This window comes from Nipponia nippon, unplaced genomic scaffold, assembly GCF_047370975.1.
Source record: "Nipponia nippon isolate SJK-2023a ecotype South Korea unplaced genomic scaffold, ASM4737097v1 scaffold_14, whole genome shotgun sequence".
Lineage (NCBI taxonomy): Eukaryota > Metazoa > Chordata > Aves > Pelecaniformes > Threskiornithidae > Nipponia > Nipponia nippon.
This window is the reverse complement of record NW_028262330.1, coordinates 613,491-636,736: the sequence shown is the minus strand read 5'-3', so window position 1 is coordinate 636,736 and position 23,246 is coordinate 613,491. Positions and strand designations below refer to the sequence as shown.

Below are 23,246 nucleotides of genomic sequence, written 5' to 3'. Positions count from 1 at the left end.
AGTTTCACTCCAGTTTTTATCAAGCAGAAATTCTTTTAATCATCAAAACTGCCACAGCCGTGCTGGAGCTGCGATAGTGTGGTGATTGTAACAGGGGAAGGCATATTGCAAGCCAGGGACATGGCAAGAGCCCTGGAATTGCTGGTGATCTTTTTCCAGGGTCACAGCCACTTTGGACACAGCAACACGTGTAAATGAAGGTTGGTCTTCGGCTGTGGAGACCAGTCCACTGCGAACCTGGACACCAGCAAGGCTTAACCGGGGCTATAAGGGCAAAGCTGGGCTGCAGAACAGGGCACCACGTAGCCTCTGGCATCTTCCCTGCTGTCTCGCTGGTGGCCCAAGCAGGCTCATTACCATGAAACACCAGTGGCCACTAAGACTTGCTTATTTTGAAGCTCCTGCTACTGATAAAGCCAATAGAGCAAATGGGGACTAGTTCAGGAAAAACCCAGAAGAGATGGAGTCCGAATCCGTGCTGCAGCCCTTACCCTGACGAGTCTCCTAGTGAAGGACTTAACTAACGAGGCTGTTGGCGATGAGTGGGGATGTTTCATAAGGAGTGGGGAACATTTGCCCAAAGCTATTCTGAATTCATTAAAGAGGATGGTAAGAGCTGGGCTGCTCCACTCGGGGACCCAGCACGAAGCCACCTAACCTGCTCGTCCCACCGAAAACTAATGATCACAGCTTGACTAGCGAATATCAGATGCTCTCAACATGCTGCTTGCAAACAAGCTGCAAACCAAAAGCAATTCAAAGGAATTATTTGGGAAATAATTCTAAATAATGAATGAATGGAGAAAACTGCAAGCTGTTTACAGATAACTCACGCGCAGAAAAGAGCTGAATTTGCCGAGTAGATGATTCACTATTGATTATTTCTCCAGCTCTGGCTGTAACCTTATTTAAAGCATTAATTAAGACAAGTCTTCATAGCTCAGCATATTCTAATCTGTTACAGGAGGAAGAGCTCGCGAGAGCTCAGCGCTGCCCTCCTGGAAGGAGATCTGGAGATTCACACCCTGCTCCTGGCTCCTGCCTGGCCGGGGAGGAGGTGGGGGACATCGAGCAGAGCTGAGCACCAGCCTGTTCGAAACCCAGCCATGTCCCCGATAGCTGATGCAAATGTTTCAGCAGGCTGCGGGTCAGAGCCGGTGAGCGCCTGGGTACAGCAGGGGAATATTGGATCCTACCTGGCTGTTGGCTGAATTTCAAATAGGACAGCTGCCTCTTGGGATAAACCCTTTAAAGACAGCCAAGGCAATCTGGCTATCCCCACAGACGGCTGCCCTCAAATGACCTGTTGCCAAGCCTCCCCCGATAACAATACATAAATGTATACTCTAAAACATGCCCCAAAATGACACTGTCTGTGCAAGTGCCCTTTGTGCTACCCAGCCCTTCAGAAAGGTCTGCTCTGCTCCCACGGGCTTCAGCTCTGGCCTGTGTTTGGCAGCCATGATATCGGCTCCTGTAACCAACAGGGCGCCCAGAAACACAAAGCCCCTGGAGTTATATTAAGAACAAGGAACCTGCATTTCCTTTCAGTTATATCAAGTGACAACTGTACCTACCACTAAATCTGCGAGGCAATGGCACACACACGTAAATGCAAACACATTGGCAACGGGTCTGCTCTTCAGCCAGCCACTGGCACCCGTACGTACATCTTGTTAACAAGAGCACAACTTCAGCCCTTGCTGACGGCATGTTACCGAACAAGCCTCCAGCTAATGAAACACAGGATCGTGTCTTCAGTAATGCACGGACATGAAAATCCAACACAGCAATCCAGTCCAGCACAGCAAGATTTCTGACTCAAAACCCAGAGGAATATGGCTCATGATGCTGAGGGAAAGGGGCAAGTTGTTGCTCTCCAGCTGCGCTCCCCAAGATGGATCTGCAGCCTCCTTTGCTCTGCAGAGTCACCAATCCCCTGCCCACCACCCCAGGACTGCTTGCACAGCACTCTGCAGGCAGATGCGTGCTTGCTTTCCCCACATCCTGAAGAAAGGAGGATATGATAACCTGGCACCTAACTGAAGGTAAAATACTCTGTCTTTCAACTAGCTGATTAGCTCAGCATTGCCCAAAGCAGTTTGCATCATTTCTAGATGACTTGGAGTATGGGTAGAGCAAGTTAGCATCTGCATTAAGCAAGCCCAGTACATGATGGATTTTTGTTCTCATAACTTTGTTCTCAAAAGAAAAGCTCAGGCAGTGAAGTTTTATCCAGCTCTGAAATCCAGGTGACCAATGACTCTGGTATTTTTAGCCCATTTCCATGTCAACTGTGAACTTCCCTAGCTTCCCCCAAGAGCTGTCCTCAGTTCACATGGGTACGGTTTGCCAGCAGAGCCATCAGGCCCTTTCTCCCCACTCAACACTACTTGGTGTGGGGCTCATTTGGCGTCACGTCATGGTCAAGCTGTGACCAGCTGCACAGCCCACACAGCCCTAATTTATCCTAATTTATCCATGAAGATTAAAAGCAAGATTCCAGTACAAGCCCCTCTCTCCCCCATCAGATGCAATCAGCCACAAGCTGTGTCTCACGGGGCTGAACTTTGAGGTAAAGTTAGACTTGACCACTAACCAAGCAAAGATAGCACGAGAGGAATTAAAAATTCAAACAAAATATAGCATAATCAGTTGAATTTTAGCAGCATGTCCAGATTTTTAACGATTTCAATGCTTCTACAGACTGTTTTGGGCACGTAATGAAGATTATTTCATACCGTCTTTGCGAGAAAGCTTTGTCAAGATTGCAAACATTCGAAATAAGCATTTGAATGACACATGGCACAACATCCAATTTCTCCTAATCCAGGTGTTCAAGCTTAAACCTTCAAGGTGACCACATAGAAGCGGATAATACTACATCGTTCACAGCTCCATTATTTTTTATACACACAAATGTGGGATGGAGCATATTTCCCTGTCCAGTGTGTTCATTGAAAGGATGCAAAAAGGGGAAAAAAAGAAAAACTCAGTAGCTCACTTTGACTCTATTTATATCTCCAGCTCTTCTGTCAGTCTCATGACCAGCGCTGGAAGTCACGCACTGCCCTGATCTCGCCACCACCTTGCGTGCCAGGTGGGCAGCACGGAGCTGAGCTGGTCACGGTGGTCATTCAGGTATGACCCACACACATGGGCATGCAAGCTGCTCTGCCAGCCCTCAGCCAGCCCCTTGCATGAGCCCTCATGCCAGCACTGGGGTAGGCCGAGAGGTCTGCTTTGAGCTTGGTTTTGGCTGAGCAACGACCATGCCAGCCCGTCTCCTCCTGACTGAGTCCTGCATGGTTACACAGCTCATCATCAAACATACAAACAAATATTTTTCATGGATATTGTCTGAAACAAAATTCCTACCTGCTCTTGACTCCTTCAGAGGCTGTTTCCTGGTAAGGGTTTATCTGGTGGTTTATTCTTTGCTGAAAGACAGAAGAAAGCAAAGAACAAATGCTTGTCAAACAGCAGTTCTGTTAGAAAGGATGGGACACTGACATGGGGAGGAAAGATGCATTTCGTGTTTACTTTCATTACTCTCCATTGCATGTGATACACACTTAAAAACTTGCATAATTCTCTCCACTCAGTTAATTTTATTTTTCCATTCATCAAACTCTTCTCTCTCCATCAGCAAGTGTATTGCTAATTAGGACAGAGGAACAGATTAAGTTAAAATGAGTAGGTCTCCTTGTTGGCGTTGTTGCTTTCCCTGCCTCTCTCCAACCCAAAGTCAATCCAAATCTTTTGGGGATTCAAGCAAATTTGCATTAACATGGATATAATGCGCTCCTCAAAAAAGATGTATTAGAACTAGAAACTGCGTGAGGAAGGATGACCAAGATGATGAAAGACACAGGACAGCTTTTGCAAAAGGGGAGATGCAAGAAGCACGTGTGTGTACCTCTGCGCTCTGCCATGGACAAGCCCTGCAGTTGTGTGCTGTAGACGCTGTTTCACTTGGCTGAATTTCCTTTAGTTTGTAAAATAAGTGGCTTTGCTTTAGGAGCAGAGTGACCTGCATCCATGTCCTCTGTCACCACCACGTTCCCATGTCTGAATTTGTTGCAGTGTAAAAACTGTGAGTTGTGTTACTAAGCCTCTGCATTTCCTGGCCAAACCTGGTTTGGCTGGGGAAGAGCAGAGACGACAGAAGCCCGCTACAGAGACTTCTAACAAACGTCTGTGCAATGCAGACATGCTTAGTAGAGTTTATGGTGATATAAAACGATGCTGCATCTAACTGTCTTTTTTTAAAGGAGTTTCTAGGGAACCTGGACAATAAAACTTGCAAAGCTTCATTGGGTTCCCACTACGCTTTATTTGCCCTACTTCTAAAACTTAGCACTGCCATCAGATTTGATCCCATTATTTGGGAGCAATCCTGTGGGAAGAAGCCATCGTGTACATGTTCCACACATGGGAGCAATCCAGGAAAAGCCACCCTGGCTTCTGGCTGAGGACCCTTTTCACTGTTTCCTCAACATGTTAAGAAATATGCCAGTGGTTAGTACAACTGATATTGCTGCCAACTGGAAACTTCTAGGCCTAAAACCCTCCATGAAACAAATACCTTGGCATGGGAGTGAGCGTTTTGCACCAGATGGACCCCCCGGTCTCTTGGTAAATCCAGTTCTTAGGCTTTGCCACAAAGAGGCTTAAAATTAATTAGCAGATTTTTTTTTTTTAGAGAATTCTCTCTGTACAAGGAGTGTGTGAGAAAGGACATTCATTAGGAGCTTTTCAGTACTTATAGGCCAAGATGAGGATTGAGAGTTTGCAAGAGAGTTGCTTTTATAGCGGGCAATTTCAAACTGTTAAAGGTTACAAAGCAGATGCCTTGAAGACAAAAACATTCCCCATTTTCCCAGCAAGCCAGTCAAGAAGGAGGAGGCCCCTGATTTTCTAAGGGTGACCACTTTCTCCAAAAGGCATCTGTCCTCTTTGGTCCCTGTTTCCAGAGAGCTGTCACCCAGAAGCACTGGGAAGGTAGATATAGGTGACAAGGGCTGATATATGGCGTGGCATGGAAGAGGACCTTCCAACAAGCAAACCACCACAATCTTCAGCTGCTGAGAGCTGACTCCTTTGCTGCTGACCATAGACAACTACCGAGTTTGTTCTGCAACAGCACCCACCATAACTGCTCTAAAAACATAGGTAGATGGTAAGAAAACTGTCTAGTTAAGCAAACAACTCAAAAATATTCTTCAAACATTTATTTCCATATTGATTAATTCTTTGACCTTGGCAGAGTTGTTTTCAAAAAGAGTAAATGTTGGTGAGGCTTTGGTGGGAGTTGGGATTTGAACAGGGACGTGTGGTTGCCTTCCCTTGCAGTGTGGTTTCCAGGAACTGCACTTTTTCCACCCAGAAATAACCCCATGCAAGGTGTCTGCAGGCCCTTGAAAGCCTGCCAGCACAGGTCACCTTTTGGGGTGTTCACCCTCGCTCTAACCTCGTCAGGAGCCAACTAGGGCCACAAACGATTCACAAAAGCATTAATTTAGTGACAACTTTGAAAAATGCAGATAAAGCATTGGGAGGACACATCCACAAGTTACAGTTTTTCATCCACTCTGGAGGACAAGAGAAGACCCCTCAGCTGTTGGGAGTGAAGCACTATGATACTGTTCAATGTTATTTACCATCTGCAGCGCTGTGCTGCCTGCCCAGGAGCTTACAGAGCCCACCAGCACATGGAAGAGGAGGAGATGCATTAGAAAACATGAATAAGCAATACAGTGCAGTGCATGTTGGCACTTCTCAGTCTTCCTTTTTTGCAAGAGTTTACACGAGAAGGCTAGTGCTCTCTGGCTGCTGCATCGCAACGACAACACTGTTTTTCCAGAAAGAAAAGTACAAGTTTCTGCTGTGTTAGCAATATTATCCCTGGCTTCTTTAGTCTTTAGTAACTCCTACAAGTATTAATTGATTTACAGACAAGCCTCTGGTGACCAAACCTTAACCAAATTAAAGAAGTTTTGCTGTGCCATAAATTCACCCTGCATGTACCTGCTGCTGGCTACCGACAATAAGATAAATCCCTGATTTTGCTAGAAAACATTCTAAACTCAGTCTTGCCTATATTATATGCTTTTCCCCCCAACTTTCCCACTCTTGATATTTCTGGGGGAATTTCCTTTGGAAAGGGGCTGCTGTCGGTGTTTTGGATCAGCTCTGAGCAGTCTTGAGCAGCACCTCGTTTAAAGCTCTGTCAGTCTGCCCATTCAGCCACGCTCTCTCTTATCTAGCTGCTCAAACAGTACCAAAAATGGGAAATTTAAGGAGAGATAGACTAGTTTAGAATTAGAAATGTTATTTCAAGGACTCAAAGACCCAGAAACAGAGGAAATCCTAAGCAAAAAGGACACACTTTGTAAAAGGAGAAGTCTGAGGTAGATAAACTGGACTGCAAACCTCCTCCTGCTATCCCAGGTTTGGTCTGAGATGACAAGAGAAGTTTAAATCTTATCCTTTAAATCATTAGAAAAGGAAACCATGTCTTTATAGGATTTGACGTTGCGCAGATGTTTGGAAAGAGAAGTTTGCATGAAAAAGCTGGGTTCCCAGGACAGAAATCGTTCCCCACTTCTACTGCCAAGCCCCTAGAAAAAATTTTGAGGAATGCCTATAGCAACATGCATCATCAACATTACTCCACTGACCCAGTTCTTGCTCTCATTTTCTATTCTATCCTAATAAAGGTGGATTTTGTGTACAATAATCTGAGGATAGCAGAGGTCAGGGTATTTGCTGCAAGGAAAGCATAAAGAAGAAAATATTACCAGGCTAGACTACATACAACTGTAACTGTTCAAGTATTAAATCCATTTTTCACCATCAAGAGTGTTATCCAACAGCATGAGAAATACAAGAAGGAGAAAATATTCTCAAGTGAAGGAATTGATGGTCAAAGCCTGAAAGTTTGGTAAAATGCTTTTCCACTTCATGTCCTACAAGCTGTCAGCGCTAGGATGGAAAACCGCAGATCAGTAATTGCAAAGGACACTTCTTCTTTCTTATACTGTCTCTGTCTGTAAGGCAGGAGGATGGCAAGTTAATTAATTATCTCCAGCATCAGTTTACTTGAAGATCTTTTCTTCTAGCAGCGCATCAAAGGAAACTGATAGAAGCCTTGATTAGAGGGATAATGAAGGAAATCTGTAATAGATTATATCATTTCTTGCCCATCTGAAGCCATTCTCAAACTGGCTGCTTTTGCAGGGCTGGAATTCACGTCTGGAAAATATCACAAGCATGTAAATCCACCTCAAATGCAAAATTTATGGAAAAATTCAAGTAATTGCATGTTTACCATATTTCTGTCAAAGATCTGGAAAAAAAGATATCAGACCATCTGACTTGCTATAGAGCAGAGATTTTCCATGTGTCCTGTTAGGGTCCCTGACTCCATGGAGATAATCCATATTTTGAAGTCACATCAGACAGGGACAGAGAAAATGTATTAGATAATACAGAGCAGGATGAGAGCAGAGGCAGGAGGAGAACATATGGTGATGTGGGGTTAAGACAGGCAGCTTGATGTTTACCTTGTTACCTGTCCTAGGAAGCCTTTTACTAACAATGACCATTAGCAGGGGCCATAGATGAGGTGCTTTATCTGTTTGGTTTTTTTTTTTTTTCCTCTCTAATCTTGCCTGCTTTCACCTGCAACACAGCATCTTGCCCAGTCTTTGCTTCAGGCTGACGTGACCCCACGGATGGGAAAGTCGGTTCCCACTGCAGGGGAGGAAACTTTGGTACTGCAGAGTCCCAGCTCACTGTCCCCGTCACACCAGTGCCCCATGGTTTGCCTCTGCATTTGAAGTCCTTTGGGGATTTTAATGCCATTTCCCTCTTACCTAGACTGTGCACACTCTGCCAAATCTAACAGCAAGGAGAAATGAAGTGTCAGGTTCTGACACACCAACACTTCGTGCTGATTTCTATCTCGCACAGATAAACCCCAAGCCATTCCCAAGAAGTCTCAGTGGCACATTTAAGCAATCTATTTCTAAGATGAGACTGAAGATTCTCCCCTGGTGGTGTTTGGTACTTCATAAACTATTGGTGGCACTAGTTGCACCAACCCTGAGATGCTCAGGCACCCCAGCACCAATATGTGGAGTGAGAGTTTGGAAAAAACCACTGTACTAACAAAGGAATTATTAGTCTCACAAAAGAATCACAGAGGGACACCACCATCAGCATGTCACCCGTTGGAGCAATTCTGCTCTTTCACATGCATCTCTATCACTCAGCTCTCATCCTGGCAAACTGGTGGCACGGAGAGATGCTCCAGCCCTTGCCCTGGGTCCCTCCTGTCCCCCACAGCCACCAAGGGCAAAAGTAAACAGTGCCATGCAAGGGAGCAGAAGTAAAGGCAGAGGGGGAGCAGAAAGTGTTTTATGGGGTTAAACGTCCCAGTCTGAAGTAAAGCAATTTCCTTCGGTCTCCTGCCATTTCCTTGTGGAGGCTTATCATCTCCAGCTGGGACAATATAAAGGCCCATTTAATCGAGATCCATTTAACACTGAATCACGCTAACAAGATTACTTAGCCAGGGCTAATTCTGCATTTGCTGAAGTGCAGTATCCAGGGTGAGTAATCTCTGTGTGCTGGTGGCAGGTTCAGGGACAGGTTAGCCACTGGCTTAGCATCACAGACAAAACATGGAAAGTACACGGAAGACCATGACAATGAAATTGCAGCCAGTTTAGCCTATCGGGCTATTTCCTTTCTCCTGCTCAGTGTTATTTGACATCAGTGCAGAGAGGGTTTCCTCATTACCCCATAGGATCCTAAAAGGGGAATTATTTTCTTTGTCCTCCCAAGCAGCTGAGCAGGCAATACAGCAAAATCCTCTTCAGTCATTATCTGTTAAGTGCATGGCATCCTTTTGTGAGTTAAATGACACAGTATTTCTTGCATGGGACTGAATTCAAAAGGTTTTGCCTTCCATCAGGAGATAACTCAAGATTTGAGTGCTAATTGAATACATTTATATGCACACAAGTGATAGGCATTCATACAATTTCTTAAAGTAGATTCTCACCATTCAGTCATTTAAAAATATAGCACTAAGGGCTCTATTATTTATGATTATTAAATCACAAATCTGAGTAGCAAAATACTTCACTCAGGGAAAGTGTGAAGAGGCTGTTTCAGAGGAAAATCTCCTTTTTCAGAACTCGCAGAACACGACATCATCGCAGGGGGATGCTGATAACTAATATTGTTTTACAGCTAAGGCTCTCTAAGTGACTTACTCAAGTAAATGGATTAATCCTAATCACCCCTTTAGATGTTCCCAAATCCTCCAAGTAGTCAGAGCTAAGGCTGAATGTTTCACCAGAGCTCACTTTTTCATATGTATTGACTCATCAGGCCATCAGCATAGGATTTTGGATGTCCCCAGTCATTCCTTTCCTTGCTTTGAGAGGCCGGGATTTGTTGTCACTTCAGGAGGGATTCATCTCACCTGGTGTCAGAGGTCCACAAGGCAAGTGTCTATACTTGAGTTAGTCTCTTAACTGCATAAGTGGAGAGAAATTGGAGTGATTTGTCTGACCTATTTTAGGCAACCACCTCGAGATGAGAGCAATTGCCTGCTGGAGGTGCCCATTTCTCTCCATTGACAGTAAATGAGGTCTGATTGCTCAGTGCGCATGCCGAGACCCAGACACCGTCTCACAAGTCAGGTGAGATGGATCCTATCCAGCGTAACTGCAAGCTTTCAAAAGGAGATAAACTCCTGGGGGGGGGGGGGGAGGGTATTTTAACCGTTTGAGGAATTTCCCAAGATTTCTTTTCTGTCCAGTCTCTTTTGGGCTTTCTCCCCATTTTGGCAGACAATCTTTCAGGTATGGCAACCACACTGTTAAAGGAAATAGATGGTGGTGAGAGAGCCCTGTGCCTTTTCTTCCACAGAACAGAGAAGAGCTCATGGTTTTATTTTTTGCAACCCAGCCCAGAGCCTCTTTTGATGCTCCGAGGGCTCACTTCGGCAGAGATCCAGCTCAAGGGTGGGTCAAACCCATCTCCATAGGCTGGCTGCAAGCTCTTCTGGGGTGGGCAAATGCTCCCTACCTCCAAACGAAGAACACGGGCTATGCCTGGTCAAAAGGACAAGACCAGAGAAAAGAAGACGACCTCTAGAGGTCCCTTCCAACCTCAGTCATTTCATGATTCTATGAAAAAATAAAAGCTCTCCAGGGCAATATCTTCACACCTGGTATGGAGTGAAGGGTGCTAGTGGGGGCATACTCATGCTCAGGGTGCTAGCAGGGGCATACTTTGCTCCTGGTAACACCCAGCCCTTCAGCACTGCTGGGCAGGGAGCTCTGGGAAGCTTTAAGACAAAAAAAAAAAAAAAAGAATGGCGTCTATGGAGCTGGGTTCCTTTAGGGTATGGCAGGAGCTGGGCAAAAGCCTTCAGTACTGTAATCTATATTCAGATTTCTAAGCCCACTTGAATCTGGCCCACATCCTATTCTCAAAAAGAGTGACTTAGACACTTGGGAAACTAAACACCACTTAGATGGGCTTTCAGGCCCCAATATGCAAAAGCGTGTGTAATGCTACTTCATGTGCCTAGTACTACACGAATTCTGGAATGAGATTAAATACTTACATCAGAGCTGAAATCAAGCCCTGTGTGATTCTGGCCAAGTGCTGAGGTCACTTGTGAAAGTGAGATTTCTGTTGAGATTTTAAACTTCTTTTTATTGCAGTCCAGAGCTTAGACCAGACATATGCATCCCTACCTCCCTCCCATTAAACCTGGGTACTTAAGCCATGCCCATGGTATCTGCACAGCGGGAAGGCAGTTTGCTGGTCATCTCTACACAGGGAATTCATATATTCGATGTTCACCCCCTCAGTGCCAAGTTGCCTAGAAAATGACCAACAGATTTTGAAGATCATAAGAGAAGCAGGCAGGCATGCACAAGAAACCTGACTCTATAAGGCTTGTTTCCTTGAGAAACAAGGTGCTCAGTCAAAACATTCAGAAACCTTTCCAGCTGCCCTCATGACTTCATCCTCAACATCCGACAGCACGGAAATCTTTAAGTGTAGAAGAAGAATTAAAATCAGCCCCAAAAAAATGATCTGGTCACACTGGAAATTCAAGGGACTCCCTTTAGCAAGTGCTCAGGGTGTCTCCAACGACAAACTCCCAAACCATCCCACTCATATTCCTTCAGTCAGCCGTCAACTAGCCAAGGAGTTTGAATGCACACAGACAGCCATGTGCCTTGGACACTATGGGAGGAGCAGAGAGTCTTGAATCTAATTTCTGACTCGGGCAAGGCAGCATACGGTCTCAGGCAATCACATTCTCCCATCACTTTCTCACCATCTTCCCTTTTGGACTATGAAGCCCAAAATCTCAGAGGCAGAAGCTGACTAACTCCCTGCTGCTGCAGTTGAGGCAGCTCAGGTTGTTCTGATCTGGTGGGACACATGAGGGAACTGCTGTAGGTATGCAGGGTACGGTGTACCCCGCATATGGGCTCCTGCTGGTACTGTAGTGCACATGGATCTATCGCCTGTGGGCCATGCAGAGTCCTAAAGACAGAGCAATGCAAGAGGCGATGCACCGCACGCTTATCAGCATGTGCAACACCTGCACCGCGGGGACTGCAGCCCCTTGGTCTTCGCCGCAGTGGCAGAGATCAGTGGCACACAATCTCTGTCCACACCAACAGGGCAGGACACTGCAATGAAAGAATTTCCAAGCATTCAATTTTAATGTCCCCTAAAAAAAATATCTCTGGTAAAGGCACAGACTCGCATGTGGCAAGTTTAAGCCCAGAGCTTTTTTTCCTCAGTTACCTTTTCTGAACTTCTCAAAAATAATCTGCTGGCTGCAGGTTGCTCTATTACTTGTCATCTTGTTTTGATATATTGCCATCATCTCTAATTGGTGGGGCATAAAGGCTTGAAAGACATTAAGTCCTGCCTGCCTGTGTGCTGGAGCGGTTACCGCAGTGTGATAACCATCCCTCCGACACCTCCCTGCCCGTACGCCTGCCGGCTGGGCAGCAGTGCCTGACCATGCTCACAGAAACGACAAAAGCAAAGCATCTCACTCCAGGCAATAGGACCAAGTAGACTCCAAGGGAATCATTATTAACTTGGCTTTAATTACAAACTAATTTCCTCCTGCATAGCCAGCAATTTCAAGCTCTGTGGAAACTATAAGGAAACAACAGCATGCCATTTCCCAGCAAAAGGAGCATAAACAAATACACAAAATTCAGAGCTTCGAAAGAGAGTGGTATATTTAAATACCCCAAATGCAACAATCTGAGAAATTTTCCTCAAACTAAGCAGAAAGCATTCTCTTTTGCTTTCCAACTAAATATTTCATTTTTAAGGCCATCAAATTTTACTAAGTTATAGGGGAGACCTAGTAGGTCTTGATAATAGAAACTGCTTGCACCTGAAATATGCAGAGGCTACCACCTCTCCGTAATAAGCTGGTGCTGTAGGTTGCTCATCGGCTCGAGCGCTGCTGAAATCGTACTTAGCAGCTGACAGATTGCAACAAGAACTGGGGGAGTATGAAGGCTTGTTAGTGGCAAGGTTTTCCCAGCTGAGGCTCAGACGCAGACTTATTGGCAATTCAGATCACGGAGTTTGTCCCTGTGGAGCCTCCATATGTTTCTTCCCCTGGAGGAGCGATGAATGTCAATTCACCCCTTGGGGTGCGTCAGGCAAAAATCCTCCCGAGGGTGAAACGAGAGCTGACAGCAACTGGCCACAGGTGCCTGGACCAACTTTCATACAGCGGCTGATTTTGCTAAGAGTCAGGAAAAAATGAAGCTGTGTTTGTTGCATTTCCACGCACAGCCCTGGTGTATATGTTCCCTCTCAAAATTAGCTATATGGAAGCATAAATAAGGGTAATACACGCTTACATACCATAAAACAGGAAAATGAATGTTTATGTTGGGAAGTCATTGGCACGCCTGGGATTTCCCAAGCATTCGTGGCAGTACCCTGAAAACACAGTCCAGGACAGCCACAGTGAATCGATAGCTCCATTCTGTTCTAAACTATTCTATGCTATATGTCCAAACCCATCATGATAGATTTCCCTTCCCCATGTCCATGTCTCATATCAACCACTTCTTCAGAGCATTCTGCCAGCGGCTCTTGACGGGCTTTCGAGACCTTAATTAAGCTTCAAGACCCTCTGTGAAGTTGACTAATATAATTAAGTGAATCTTCCAGATGAATAAGCTGAGGAGAGGTGAGATCAAACAGCAGAATGATGGAGGAAAAGTTACCCGGTGGCAAAGTAGGTCGCAGGGCCCAGAGACCCCTGTCCCTGATGTCTTAGAAAATCACTGCCTTTCCCTGCGCATATCTGTAGTTGATTGCACCATGATTTTCTCCTGGAAAGGGTAGTTCGGACCATTGTCTTAACAAGAAAAAGCAGCTGCTTTTGTCAAGAAGGCATCAAGGTAGAGCTACTATCTCTAGTACTGCCACACTGGGGTGTTTCTTGCGAGTATCGAGAATAGTTTTGTATGTATACACGGCAATGTATTTTACTATTATTAAGGTGAGGGGAAGCTGTAGTCCAGTGACTTCTTTCAAATAAACTCTCTGAAATTATAGTAATTGTATAGATTATATTAAAATCATTTTCAGATTGTCTGGGTATCTCCTAAAAACAAGCTTTCATGAGATTTCTTTAATTTCTTTAATTTCAAAGTAAGCTGGAAGAATGATTCAAAAGAAAAGCCTGAATCTTGCTACAACCTAAAGCGTGACTTGTCTCATAAGTTTAAAAGGGTTATTATGGACTTGAAAATGAATGTGCACCTAAATCCCTCCATGCCTGGGCCCTTACTTAGCTAGACCATTTGCTTGGGTCTTTTTCCTGGAAGTTGATGTTTAGAATGAAATATTAGGGTGTACTTCATTAGAATGAAGCATTAGGGTACAACAGGAATAAAATGGAAAATTTCCCAGCTTGGAGTTGAGCTGGATCTGTGATGTCTCACCTTCCTACGGGCACTCTCCTTCAAAAGAGCCTTTCCCAGGAAGTTCAGCACATTCTCAGTGCTTAAAGAGCTCTTGCAAAGGGCTTTTTTCTTCCGTGCCTGTATCCGAATGAGATTATTCTGCTATATCCTAATCATCGTGGCCACCCATTGCTTAGGAAGCTCAGTCTTAGAGGCACAAGTTCCAACATCATCTTCTGTTCCAAAATTCAATGGCAGAAGCACTCAAGAAGAAATAACTCATGTAACACTTGTCGACTAGCTTTCGACATCTGCAGAGCTGTTGCTTGGCTTTGTGCTCGACCTCCTAACACAAGCGTTAGGACTGCCCAGGAGCAGCAGAGAGGCCACTTGTTCTGGCAGTTCGTACCATTGACTTCTCTTCACACCTGGGATCTGGCAACAGCATCACCTAACGCTCTTCCTAAGTCTGCCAGAGGGGACAAAACCACACGACTGTGGAAAACTTCATGTGACACCACTTCTCTTTGAAACTGTTGTTTCCCAGTGTGGGGACTCTATGTAAAACTATAAAGTGACGGCAGCTCTTGGGACCTAAGCCGTGCTGGTTTTTTTTGTTTTGCCTCATCTGTTTCTTTATACTTCTCCGTGTCCCAAGTGACTCTGACATCGGAATTCCTGCTTTTCATTTTTCTGCTGTACAAGATGTCAGCAGATAACAATCCATGCTTCATTGGTGCTGTTCCATAATTGAAAGAGCCAGCAATATATCAGGCTTGGAGTCTGCAAACCCCATCAATAAGTACTCTATTTCTTGGGCATAATTTTCCACCAACCCCCGGATGAGACTTAACAGGCAATAGGGTTATACTGCTGAACCCACACTTCACTGCAAACTGTTTAAGATAATGTCTGCTAAACTATCGTCTATTGTCACAAATTAGTTTCTCAGACAACTAGCGTCTAGCAAAAATGTACTTAATATGCAAAGCTGTCTGTTTAGATCTATCTGTCTTCTAGTAAATCTACCTCAGGGAAAAGAGAACTGTAGTCCAAAATAACGTCACAGGTTTCTTTCCAAGTCAACATACACAGATCTACACTTTTCTCTAGAAACGAATTTTTCCTGTGTCACCAAGAGGGTTTTTTTGCTTGACTTATCCTGCATTTTCAGCATGTAACAGAGACCTTAACAGCTTCTGCAGCGTTACTGATTGTGTGAGGGCAGCGTGAAACTTGCCTGGCCTCTCTTTTTATGTTTAATTCTCTGAGCTTTTCTGTAGCACGTTAAGAATCAGCTTCCTGGTCCATTTCAACAAAATCCTATCAAGTCCCAAGAGTTTCCCCTTTAAATAAATACCAGGGGCTTGAGTTTTAATTACTTTCTGCAGAATCCCCTTATCAGCAGTAGCTTTGACAGGCACAGGCTATACATTATCTGGAAACACAACTGAGATCTCTAACTCCTTCCATGTCTTTAGCCCTTGAAGCTTGTCTCATACCTATTAGACATCATGCCCAGAAGCACCGCCAGAGTATGGGCTCTGATACCAGGATAGTCAGCTCTTTCCCTCCATAGCTTATCATCCTTGAGGATCCTTACACCCTTCCCTTGTTGCTGGCACAAATAAATTGCTGATGATTCAGTCATGCTGGCTAGCTATCCGCATACCAGGCATCTCCCAAATGTGTTACTTGTTGCACAGAACCCTATTTTCATTGAGTTTTGGTCCGTCAGCTTTGGGGCTCTGCAAACTTCCCTGCAGTCCACTGCTTTTGTTACCTAGAACAAGCAGTCACCGGTGCGGGTGGTATCACTCCTCGCACCGTCAAAGGTCTGCTGCAGGCATCCAGTGACACTGCACAGGTGCAAAAAAGAAGTAGAGCAGCTGGGGTAGGGTGACTTTCTGAGATTCAGTGCACAACACCTCTTCTGTGTTTCTAAGAGTAATTGCAAGATCTGGTTTAAATTATTAAAAAAGAAGAGCTAGTCATTGTTTAAACTTTGCGTAAGGGTCATTTTGAGTTTTGGATGGAAGTTCAGATCCTTTAATACATTACCTCAACTGGATCAACTGTCCACCAGTCTAGGAACTACCTCATAAAACCCAGAGGGAGCATATTTCACCCCAAATCCTCTGAAATCATAGTCTGCTGCACTGCAAACATGCTGACTGTCCAACTTATTGAAGAACCTCATTAAAGATTTATTTGAATGCCTCCAAATTTTTATCCTTGTAACCCCCAGTGAGATGTTGCACTGCCCAGTTAGAACTACGTTTGGGTCTTCCACCTCCTGCACCGTTCCCTAGTTCCCCTCTATCCCTCATCCACACAGCTGGGATCCAGCCTGACTTTTCAGCCTCCAGAAATCACTGGAGATAAGAGCTATAACCCAAAGCACCTATATTTCTGATTAGCAATTTTCAAGGGCTCAGAGAGCTCCATTCCTGACCACGCCGATGCCTAAACTCTGACTGCGGTCCATGTTCGCTGCTTTTACACGTGGCAGAGCCGCACCTCCCCCGGCGGGCACACACCTACTGCCTTTTTGCCATATTAATAGTCCTGGCCTGTTTCAGTTCGCCTTCATGCCAGAAACGAGCTAGCCAAACTTCATGCCACTGAGAACAAAAGGAGGCAGCAGACCAGCCTCAAAGCAAAAGTAGACATAAAACCCCATTAAACCTCATGGTTCAAGACATAAACAGAGCGAAGGGAGGACCTCCCAAAGTCCTGCGCTTGAATCCAATAGCCATCCATAACTACCCCTAAGGATAGTTTCTAAAGAGGGGAGAGCAATAAACAGCACTTCCCCTCTTCATTACACAACTCCAGCAATAACTATGATGAATGGCAACGAACAACTGGGTTTCATTGCTAGATTTCCAGGCTGTGGTGTCCAACAATAGAAGCATAATAAAGACAGATGGCAGTGGATTAACTCTGCTTGCAATGCAGCCAGTGCTGGTTGTTCAACCGCGTTCATCCCAACTCAAATGCAGGCAGCCTCGCAACAACCCTGTCCCTGTCAGCCAGCCGAATGCTCTTTGCTTCTGTACAGGAGTGGCATTAGGTACGATGGGGATCAGACTTAATGCAAACCAGAGGTTTTGTTCAGACCAGAGAGAGGAGCTGAGCAATATATGCTAATTCTGGTGTTGTGTTTTGCTTTTAAGCACAGTTGTTAAATATGCAGAAAGCTCAGAAGAAATCTAAGTGGAATTTCCACAGAATATTTTTGCTCTTTTTCAACCAACAGTATTAATTTCTTGACATCTATTTAATTTGGAAACCTCAAAAAGAAAAAAACCTGAAATTGTTGCTGCTTACATGCAAAAGAGATTGCTTTTTAAAAGTTGCTACATTTTCCCCTCCAGTTTTGCCCATTTAGCAGAAAAATAAAGATTATTTTGCATACTTTTTCAGTAGGCTTAATGTGGTGCTAATAGATGCGTATTGGATATCATTTTAACATTACCAGAAAGTTTTAGGTCAGTTCAAACAACAGAGAAGAAATAAGGTCTAGGAGGGCTGGGGAGGAAGGAAAGCTGGGTTGTTCACGCAGCTCTGGCAATGCTTTGCTGTGTGCAAATGTATGAAATTCACTCTCAGCTTCAGCATTAAATGGGTGCATGTGCTGCCAAAATTAGCAGGGGAGGGGTCTTACCACAACTAATTAATGGGGTTTGTAAAGCATTTGGAGACCTTCAGATGGAAGGTGCGAAACAAAGTGAAAATTATCATTATTTCTGCTTAAGTGAAACTGCCAAGCAACGCTACTTCAATCATTCATTGCAAATTCAGGTCTTTCTGCTGTTTATAAGTTCCCTGTAACCAAGCTTAATTTTTGCAGATGTATTTGCTATTCAGGAGCATTTGCTGGTTTGAATAATTTTCAGACAGTTTTTGGGAAACATGTTTGATTCCCCTATTCGTTATCTGTTTCTCCGGATGTGTGATGGGCTACACAAGGCAGCATGTTGCTATTTCCGCTTGCTGCCTGAATGGCAAAAAGTTTATTAGATGGGAGAATAATGAATAACCAATAATGAATACTCTTTTTTTCATGTGAAAACAGATGAGCATGTGAAAAGCAGTGTCTCTCGCCACTTTCTTGCCAACAGATCCCCATTCACAATAATGTTCTCCAATAAAGAAAAGCAAGCAGACTCTTGATTCAGCCAAATATTTGGCCATTCACAAACTCCAGTTTTACTGTCTTACTAGAACTGCCTACATGCTTGCCTGAAATACGGAGATGGCCACTCTGGGGTTGACCTCTTGTCTTTACAAAGATGAGACAATTAAAAAATGAATGTCCTTGTTTTTACAATGTGCGTTAACCAGCCACATATCGCTTTGGGTGTTTTGGTCTCTCCTGGGCATTGACAACTTCTGCCTATGGTATAGGATAACTCCTGTTCTCGTGGAGGCTTTTCTATAATACCTCATCTTGTCAAATCAGTCTGGTCTATGGGACTTCTGCAAGCCCATGTGCCACATCTCTGCTCTAGTGCAAACATCACACACTCAACAGCAAGTCACGCCAAAGTCTGCTTGCACCAACCACCCCAAAGCCACATGCCCCGAAACCTTCCTCCCTGCTGAAAGATGGAAAGCTCAAATTTACACAGAACCCTTTCCTCGTTTCTGTTTTTGCTGACCACGTGACTCCCAGTTGCATGCAATTATTTTGGTATGCTGGCGTTAATGATGTGTCCAGTTCACTTAGCCTGTTCATCAGTATTGCTGGTCATTTGCTGTTTCTTTGTTTCTTGCCTCCCAAAAGGTCACTACATCATCAGCAAAACCAAGCGCGATTCATCCATTATTTATCAAGCCAGGTTTACTGCTCACCTGTCCCTGATTTCAAGGCCATGCTCCATCCTACACCTGAAACCTACATGCACCTACAAGCCCACACTGGTGGCGCGAAGCACCTACTGGCATAAAGCATTTATTGAACAGAAATAATGGATTTTAAAAAATGAAGCTTGTTGTGTCGCAGAGAGGGATTTGGTATCATTTTAAACATCCAGCATTTCTCAACCTCAGGCCCCTGGTCCCACTCCTGCTTTGCCTTCTATTGACTGAAAAACTACTTCTAAGTAAATCTATGCAATGAAAGACCTGCCTTCTGCTGTTTGGCCTGAGTTGTGGCCTGCTTTAACCCTCCATCAGCAAAGGCTGTCTACATCTGCTGCTTCCTTAGCCTAACTGGTTGCTGAGTGCTCACCAGCGTTTCCCGCATACAGCCCCATTGCATTATTGACACTTTCCTCTGGAGCAATATCACAGAATAGCATCCCCATAGGAAATGCACAGATATTGTGAAATGCCTTGTGTGAAATCAGGGATGCTCATCACACCTCTGCTCAGGAGCACCAGCACCTTCCCAACATGAGCACCCCTTCCATCAGTCCTGCCCCCGTGAGAGGTATCTGCAGCCTTGCAGTCTCTCCGAGATGTTGGGGTACAGGTGATGCATAATATTATCAAAGTTCCATCTGCCTCCAGGGAGTCTTTTAAATCTCAGCCCCTGAGAAGAGCAATAACCTTAAAAAAACCAAACCAAACCAAAACAAACAAAAAACCAAAAACCACATGGGACTTATTACAAAAGGGAAATTCTGACCTACAAATAAAGGCAATAAAGAGGCAGACCTCTGCATCCCAATTGCATCTAACATGGCCTCAGAACAAGCAGAGACGTACTGATTAGCTGCCAAAGGGGTAAAGGCGATGTCAGCGATCCCCATCGCGGGTGAGGACTGCGGTTATGCTGGAGAAGAGCTGTTGAGCATCGCCGAGGTCACCCCGGGGCAGCACGGCTCTCCTCTAACCTACCCCTGGGGTTCGGCTGATGGTATTTATCATATCTATTGCTTAGACTAAAAGCAAAGCCAGAAAAGTGCCTCCGAACTGTGCTCCACCAGGAGGGAAGCGGGGAGGAGAGCAATGCCACAGCCACTCTCTGCTCCTCCCTATTTGTCCTGGTTATCAGACTGGAAAAGATCACCAATTACCCTCTTCCCAACCACCACTGCTCCTGCCAACAAAAGATGAAAAGCACATTTATTTCTCTTAAGTGAGATCTTTTTGTGACACCTAAGGACCCTTGTATACATGACAATTACTTGTAAAAAATGTCTCTCTGTCTACAGCACATCTGTAAATGGATTTAAGCCCATATAAAGGATGTAAAAATGGCTATAACCGCCCCAGTGCAGCTCCCTGGAAGCTCTCAATGGTGTTTTTTTCACATCTATAAAAGCCAACACAGAACAAAAAGGCCTGTCAGCAAAGAAAGGTAGGCTCGCCTTTCCTCACCTAACTACAGAAACTTAATTTTATTTATTTTTATTGACAATTTCAACAACTATTTCTCAATCATGAAAGTAAAAAGCACAGGCTCAGCTAGTCAGCCCATCATTTCTATTTAGCTTTTTATTTGTGCGAGGAACTCGTTTGGAGATGCAATATCTTGTTTGCAGAGACACCCTAGTGGCAACATGACATTACTCAAACCACCAAATGAGGCTCGTACAGACAACACAGCCTCTCCTCCGACACCTCCAGCAGTTTATGGATCTCACCCTGCAACCTGGGGCTCTTCTGTTCCCCCCATCACCCCAGCCTCCCCCATTACCACTGACTTCTGGCTTTGACATTTAGGGAGGGTGAGTAAAACTTCATTTAAAAACAAATGCTGTCATTGTCTAGCAGGTGATTATTGACCATTGCATCTTATTATTATTATTTTTACTATTTATTTTTTGACAGGTGCCCCTTGGGGTTCTGCCTTGCTGACATTCATCACAAACAGCACTATAAGGCACTGTGGGATGTATCCATGCCTGAATTACAGACACGCCACTCATCCTTCCCTGGCCCAGGAGTTTCTAAGGACCAGGTTTATGCAAATAGTTGGGAGTCAAAGAATGCGTGGAGGAAAAGGAGGAACCCACTGGGATTTGCCGACTAAGCAGGCTGGCTCCCAGATCCCAGTGGAGTCGGTGGGAGCCGGGCACCTAATGTGCAAATCCATTGGGTGACTCTGGCTTTGGGCGCCCCAGTCCCTCTGCAAGGCCAGCGATGCGCTGGGTCCCTCTCCCAGGCCGGCAATGCGTTTGGGGCGCAGCAGCGATCACGCTGCGTGCGGCCATGGGCAGGGGGGTCCCTTCTCAGGTTATGCAGAAAGGGCAGAGCAAAGATGGTCCCTGTCCCAGACGCACAGATCAGATCCTTTGACTCAATGTGTTAGAGGTGGCCAGTTACCATCTATAATTTAAAAACTGGGAAATGAAGGCTTGCAGGGTTTCATTGCTTTTGGGCAAGGCTCATTAACTTCCCGGAGCGAGTCCGTTTGGCCATACCCTGCACAGCAGATAATAAAATCAGTGTAATGCTACCTTGGCATCTGTGCTTTCACACGGAAGTGAGAAAGACTTTCCGCTCCTATTTGCACTCTTACCCTAACAACAGCGCAGGGTGTCAGGTGTCTGCGAGCTAAAGGCTTCCCTGTCTGTGGCATGATATTAAAAGCATATGCAATGAGACTGCACCTTCTGTTCACACTCTGTCAGTAATCCCGTGCAGGCAGGTTTGCTGTTAACCTTCCTAATGGAAAGCCTGTTCGATGGCTTGCTGGCTTTGCCTCAGTTAAGTATTATCTGCAAAGATGCAGACTGTTGATTTGTGGACATCTTCTAAAGTGAGAGCCTCAGAGGCTCAAAAGAAATGATGCAGCCTTGAGCTGGCAATGGAAGGTGTTTTTTGCCCAAGCGCAGGCCAGGCCAGTTATATATATATATATATATGTATATGCAATTCCTACAGAAAAAATAACTTGCTTTAGCTGGTTTGGGGAGAGGGAAAAAAGAACTTGTCTCAGCTTAATTACAAATTTACTTCTTTCTCTTTCCTCTCTTTCCACCCCTGCCCCTCACCCCCTGATAAAATGAGGGTAAAAAGCCCTGCAAATGGCAATATCCAATATTCATTAGTGGCTTGTGAGAGAGACAGAGAGACACAACTCATTACTGGGTTCTTCACCTTTACCCTTGACAATGGTTATTTACATAATAACCTGACCCTTAGGTTACTCTTCATTAACAAACACATGTGCAAACATAGAAGCAGCTGGCTACAACTCATAAATATATATTGTTAACCTTGGCTTAGAAGACTTACTTTCACTTACTAAAGAAAAAAAAAAAAGAAAAGGAGACACTATTTTGCATAGCTATTATGTTATAAGCTCAGTAAATGGTACAATGAGCCAGAGGCTCGGCGCAGTGCTGGGTGTGCTCGAGCAGACCTGTGCTCCCTGCCTCCACGCCTGCTCTCCGGCAGATTTGCAAACCAGCTCGTTGTGCGTTGGGTCTGCCTGGAGCATCTGCCTCTGCCCTCTGGGGGACTGTCCCAGTTGGGGGATGAGGCAGAGACCATCGGCACTGGGGATGGTGACATTTAACCCTCTGAACAAAAGTTTCAGACTCCACGTGGAAACATTCCTGTGCAAGGTCTCACAGATCAGGATTTAGAGCTTTCCTTCATGTTTCTGAAGGCATCTAAAACAGCTCTGAGACTTCAACTTCATCATACGGCTCTGGGATCCAACCCCCATCCCTCGGTTTGCCATGGATGAAATGTGCCCATGTCTTAAGCCAGGTGACAGCCCCAAGCAGAGGCAAAGGTACCCTGGAGCTTTCTGGAGGACGGGCATGTTTTTGCTCAGATCAACTGCCACGGCTCAGCTGCATCTTTCTCAAAGGTGCCTCCCAAAGCATTTCTGATAACACATTTCCTACAGTCCCTTACCATATTCTCAAAACATAGGCCCCATGACTTTGGTTCAACCAGAGGTTTATGATTTTTCACTGTATACTTCAGTGGCCACACATCAGACACTCACTCCCAGAAAGACAAGGCGCCATCAACACCACTTGCAGGAAACCAGCTTTCCTTTTGGCTGTGGCTTCACACACGTCCAACCAGAGGAGGTCATGCAGATAACTCGCCCCTCTTCTAAATGTGCCTGCCCCTGGCTGCAAGCAGGCAGGTGACGGCAGGAGCCTGGTGCTCATGCTCTACCAGTAAGCCAGGAATCAAACATTTTTATAAAGGCAGTTTTGTTTGTTTTAAATAGTAGATGTTGCTCAAAGAACCGTATCCTAATCATCCTGCATGTGGAAATGGTACAGTAGATTTGTAGGACCATGGGTGCTCACCACCAGCTGC

General features: G+C 44.9%; 1 long non-coding RNA gene across 1 annotated transcript in view; it reads right to left on the bottom strand.

The window, feature by feature from the left end:
* Positions 1-23,246, bottom strand: part of LOC148056380 (uncharacterized) — a 174,388-nt gene that overhangs the window by 41,447 nt on the left and 109,695 nt on the right. The window contains exon 3 of the long non-coding RNA XR_015703130.1: positions 3,379-3,440. This is a non-coding gene — a long non-coding RNA (uncharacterized LOC148056380). The remainder of the gene's footprint in view (positions 1-3,378; positions 3,441-23,246) is intronic.